The sequence below is a fragment of the Zingiber officinale genome, chromosome 4A (assembly GCF_018446385.1).
Source record: "Zingiber officinale cultivar Zhangliang chromosome 4A, Zo_v1.1, whole genome shotgun sequence".
Classification (NCBI taxonomy): Eukaryota; Viridiplantae; Streptophyta; class Magnoliopsida; order Zingiberales; family Zingiberaceae; genus Zingiber; species Zingiber officinale.
The window spans coordinates 92,810,159-92,816,158 of record NC_055992.1 but is presented as its reverse complement, the minus strand read 5'-3'; the positions used below and the strand labels follow the sequence as shown (position 1 = coordinate 92,816,158).

General features: G+C 39.8%; 1 pseudogene; it reads left to right on the top strand.

Moving 5' to 3' along the window:
- The first annotated feature begins 3,270 nt into the window (after window positions 1–3,270).
- The window catches only part of LOC121972500, a 30,978-nt pseudogene continuing 28,248 nt past the window's right edge, over window positions 3,271–6,000 (top strand).

Below are 6,000 nucleotides of genomic sequence, written 5' to 3'. Positions count from 1 at the left end.
TCGGTATTTTTTTATAATTCTTGTACTAAAATTGTGTAATACTTTTACGAATTATTAGTGATTGGCCAACGAAAGTACTCTCACGTGCGAGCCTTGAAGTAAGAGTTGACGAATGCTTTGAACCAAGTAAAATTGGTTTGTCAATTTTTTTGTTTCCACGCTTACTCGATTAAGTTTTAACGATCACTATTCACCCCCTCCCCGCCCCCCACCCCCGGCTTCTAGCAAACTTTACGATCCAATACTTTTTCCCTACAAAATGCATTAGTCCAATACAAACAAAATATACCCTGCAAGATAAAGTTAACACAATAAAAATAGACAGTAATAATTAGTTCTTGTCCTTTCAAAATTAGGAACTAGTCAAGGTCTCAATTTAAGTTTCCGAAATGTATCTAAATTGGACTGACGCCTATTGTCCCGTCAAACAGGACGTGTCCTCACTGAGTCATTCTTATCCAGTGACTTACCTTCACTTATCAAGTGTCAAGTTACCTCCTCGATGTCCAATCTGACCCACCATGTCTTCCTGCCGGAATCGCACATCATCCGAACTTTACCTATCGGGAATCGAACATCCCGATCTCCTGCTGGAATCACACATCAAGAATTCAACCCATCGGGAATAGAATATCCCGACCTCCTGCTAAAATCCCACATATGGACTTCACCAATTAGGAATCTCACATCCCGACTAGACTTCCTACTTAGTGTCTAGTCCTTTTGACCCGTCAATTTAGTCAACCCTGTACACTCGGTAACAAGGTTAGATCAAAAACACATCTAACTTTAATCCACTTGTCATTCATCAAAATTCAGATTTGACCATTAGTGCCAACTGTATCAATAAATATATGATGTCGGAGTATGTTGGGTAGTGGAGTATGTACGACAACTTTCCTATAGGCGGAGGAAGACTCCATTGTATACATATGTCAAAGTAATGACATAATTCCTAACAGGTTGTTACGATTCTCTGACAATGTTTTCTCTTAGGGAGAGTCCGACCGGCTCTAGGCCAGTCGACTATAGACTAGGAGCTATGTTCATGTGAAGAACTGAGCCCCGTAAGTTTGATTGGCGTTGGGGCCAAGCGGATGTAAATTGAGAGCTTTGTATTTGAAGAAGTGGGGAGCTGAGCTCCTAAGGTTCTACGGGTCTTTGGGTCAACCGAGTTTATGTTGGGGATTCGAAATCTGCTCGGACAATATGTCCGATTGGATTTTATGTCGGGAGTTCATTTGCACTCAACTACTATATTTGATTATAGAGTTTGATCCAACCGAGCGATATGTTTAGCCTTTTTGTCTAATCGACCAAAGCACTCGACAGTGATACTGAACCTATTTTGATATAACATCGATATAACTCAAGAATTAACCCGTCTCAACTTTAACCACTATATCAATTGATTTTTTTTTTTTTACTGCATAATCTAATTTCAGAGGTTCATCTTATTCTCCGTATCACTAGTTATACTAGTCTTGTGGGTTGTGTTGATCTCTTTGGCGAATTATGGATAGGATTTCCATCCGATACATTTCAAATCAATGTTATTCTGGCATTGGCTTAAAGGAAAACAAAATTCCTCCTTAAGCAGCCATGCAGAAATATTCCTAGCCTACCTTTTGGTGCATGACCGACCTTTTTCCATTGAAATCATGGACTCTTACCATCAGCTCACTCAAAGTACATTATATCAATAAAAAAAGCAAATTAAACTCAGATCACAACACTAAATAGAGAATTATTTTTGATAATTAATGGGATGTATCTTAAGGAACTTTTAATTTTTTATAATATATTAATATTAATTTTAAATATTCTATTTATTTTTTTTATTATTATATTTTTATTATTAAAAATTATTTATATATATATAGTCATAACTTTTCTAAATTTAAAATTTTGAATCCGCCCTTACAGTTTAGTATCTTGATTTGTCTCCATTCCATAAGATTTTGGGGTCCAAGGTGTAGTATAAACGGTGAATATATATTTTTCTGACATAATAATCAATAGTTGATTCTTAAAAATTGTCGATTTAAAATTTATCTTTTGTAACGCTTATATTTATATTTATATTTATCTCTCTTAGATAGATGGAGCCGTTATAAAAGAATTGTTAAAATGATGTATTTACCTTTGGGACGGACAACGAAGGAAGTCGATGTTAGCGTTATTAGCATTTGCATCAGGAGAGTTGTCGGACTGACAATCTGATCAACAATGGAGATCAGGGAGTTGTCAGTACTAGTTCAGCCATAGGCCAACTAAACATAGATCAAGGATAATGGCATTGGAAATATGATTTGTCATATAGTCGGTCACGACTAAGTTTTCTTTCGGATGGAGTGATAATATAATTAATATTAGGCGTAATATATGCATCAAGTGTACATGAAAAAAAAATAAAATCATAATCTCAATTACTCTCATTGATTATTTCTTGAGTGACCGGTCCAGTTTCATGGAAATTTCCTATTAGTTATCACGATAAATCGAGAAACGCACATGACAGCCAACACAGAAGTCTAACATCCTTTGATTACGCCTTTCATTTGGAGGAAAAATTTTTACAAATAGATCGTAACTGGGGTTTGAATCGTAAATATCTGGATGACAATCTAAGGCAAGGGTGCAACTGTTTGACAACCCTTATGGTTCAATTCCCAATTGTAGGACATCTTTATTGCGTGGGATGAAAATTTGAGACGTTGGTGGTTGAAAGAGGAACTGTGCGTGATTGCAAATTGATCTTAATTGCTCATTTTTTTACAAGATCAAGACCAGTCACTTAGTGACTAGAATTTAATCGATTTAAAAATTTAAACATCTGAATTATAAAAACAATATATAGGTACATGAAACTCGAGAAGCTCACTTGACTCAGTTCGAATTGAGGTGTGATCATCATAGAAATTGTGGAACTCATGGAGCCTATTGAATTAGATGGCATGGAATATAAATGGAGTTGCTCATGAGATTGTGGGTCTCATTATGTTTTTTTGATAATCTAAATATTTAATTTTTACGATGTGACTAAAGCTCACTTGATTCTATGTAAGTTTTTCACCGGCCCTCCTAGCCTGAATAGTGCGAAGCTTGAATTGAGTTGTGATCATCGGCCTCATTGGACCTGACGGCTTGCAATTGGACTTCGTCAATCTTTTGGCTCATTAAATGCAATCGGTATAACATCGCCGGCGCTTGTTGCTGCAGAGGAGGAAATGACATATTCGAAGGCGGCCACCCTTCACACTCGAATTTATGACCAATCGCCTCCTCCAGGAAGCAATTCGTTGGTTTCTTAGTACCCGCTTCTCCCTATTCATCTATTATTGAAGGACCAATTTTGTGATATATCTCGGTTGGTTTCAGGTCATCGATGTTCTTCACCCTGGGAGAGCTAATGTGTCTAAGGTACATTCTTTACTTTATCTTCACCTCGATTTTGTAGTGGATCTGTTCTTGTTGATGGAGTTGAGCGTGTATGCCCTCCCTCTGGTTCGTGTGGTTTAGGCGGAATTGAAAGAAAAGCTGGCGAGCCTCTACGAAGTGAAGGACTCGAACGCAATCTTCGTGTTCAAATTTCGGACACACTTTGGTGGGGGCAAATCCACCGGCTTCGGTTTGATCGATGACAATGTTGAGAATGCAAAGAAGTACGAGCCCAAGTATCGGCTTATTAGGGTAGGATATACCCCCCCCCTCTCTCTCTCTCTCTCTCTCGTCATCCCTGTTGCGTAAAGAGAGGACAACACCTCTCAACCTCTAAATCGTGGAAGAAGAGGAAGAGAGAAAAGAGATCACGTGGAGCAACAAGACAAAGATTCACAAAAGGAGAGCAAACACGAGAAAGGAAAAGAAGAAGAGAAAGAAGAAGACTTACTGTGGTTTGGTGGCTTGCCTACTCCACAAAATGGTCGAAGTTTTATTAGAATTCTCTCTACATAAGAAAATCACATCTAATGATTCTTGTGTTTGTTGTTGTACAATAGGCTTACAATAATCCCTATAAATAATGCCAAACCTCAGACCCGATAAAATCGTAACAGAATTTTGTTATGAAAAATCACAACAAAATTCTGTTATATAAAATCTTAACAGAATTTTATTAAAAAAAATCTTAACAGATTTTTCTTTCATAACATCCCTTATATTAACATTTATCCAAATATGAGCTACCCCTCAACAATCTCCATCTTGACGAATATTCACCCCTTCGAAGAACATGAGTATCTGAACAAAACTCCATCTGGATCTCTGGGTCTGGGCTTCCTTCCTCTAGCATCTAGAGATATGGATCAAGTTCAAGCAATGCCTAAACTTCTCTGTGGTCGCTGGCTTTGTCAACATATCTGCAGCATTATCTGCAGTGTGAACTTTCTCAAGTTGAATTTCCCCGGAAGAAATCAACTCTCTGATCTTGTGAAACTTCACATCAAGGTGCTTGGTTCTCGCATGATATACTTGATTCTTCGCTAAATAGATAGCACTCTGACTATCGCCTAACAACTTGACTCCACCTTGCTAAACACCCAGTTCTCTGACCAACCCTGTAAGCTATAAAGCTTCTTTCGCTGCTTCAGCTACTGCCATGTACTCAGACTCCGTATTAGACAATGCAACAATAGATTGTATAATAGATTTTCAACAAATAGGTCCTCCTGTCATAGTGAACACGTATCCTGTAGTAGATCTCCTATTATCTGTTAGGACCTTCGGATGGCTAGAGAAGGAGGGTGTGAATAGCCTCCACTAAAAACTTAATCAATTCCTCACAAAAGCTTGTTAGCACAGCGAAAATAAACAAAAAGAAAACTGATGCAAGGAAAGAAACACAACCCACAGCTTACACAAGTATGTACGAGGTTCGGGGATAACTTGCCCCTACTCCTCGGCGTGTCCGTAAGGTGGACGATCCCTTGATCTTTCGGTAGATCACACCCCGGATAAATTTCGGCTAAGTATTTCTCCTTCTCGGTGGAGTAACCTCTCCACAAAGTCACAGAAAAGATTTAAAATGAACCACAGGACTTACAGAATTCAGTGGCCAAAAGAAATGAACAATGAAACTTACAGCCACGAAGCAAAACGCAAAGACAGAAGGGATTCCTCAGCCAAGAGCTCAACAACACAGCACCCTTGCTTCGGTCGACAGAGAGTTTCAAAAAATCTTACCAAACCTCTCTTCTGCCTTCTTCTTATTCTGCTTCTTTCTCACTATCTTCAGAGTCGAATCACTGTCACCTGTATCGAATCACTGCGACCAACTCAGGCATCGCCAATCACCCTTCCTCCTCATCTGGTTCTCTGAACTCACACCAATACCATCCATGGTCTTCACTGGTGTCTCTGAGCTCGAACTAATAAGCAAGAGGCAAGCTGTTGCCAACTGATCGCAGCCAGTGAACGTTGACGCTCCAATTGCACCATTTGCAGCGAAACACAGCAGAAAGAGCACTTGGCCTTATTCTTCTGATGGAGCTTAATTTGAAATTAAGCATTGGCACGACACCTGCAACCTGTAACTCAAAAAGCTTGCAGCAGATGGTTAGATCAGGTGAATCAGAAATCGCAGAGAAACAGCAGAAGATAACGACATCGTTGTGGATCGTCAGCACCGATCCATAGTTTTTCCGGACCGATCGACACATCCCGATCGGTCTATTATGATTCGATCGGCGTGGACCGATCAGCCTATAAGGTGGATCGTCCACGACCGATCCCCTATCGCTCGAATCCCATCGCATCCCATCTTTCATCGACGGTCACCGATCGATCGATAACCCCTGCATTGCTTCAGAGTTACCGATCGATCACGAGACCGTCGATGACTATCGTATCACCGGATCGGCCCACACCGATCCGGATAACCAGTACCGATCGGCCAATAGACCGATCCAATGCTTTGGTTTTAGAGCTTCCACCCTAAACCCTAACGCCTTCCGGTCCAGAGAACGAGCTACCGAGCCCTCTCTGACCTAGTCCGGAGAA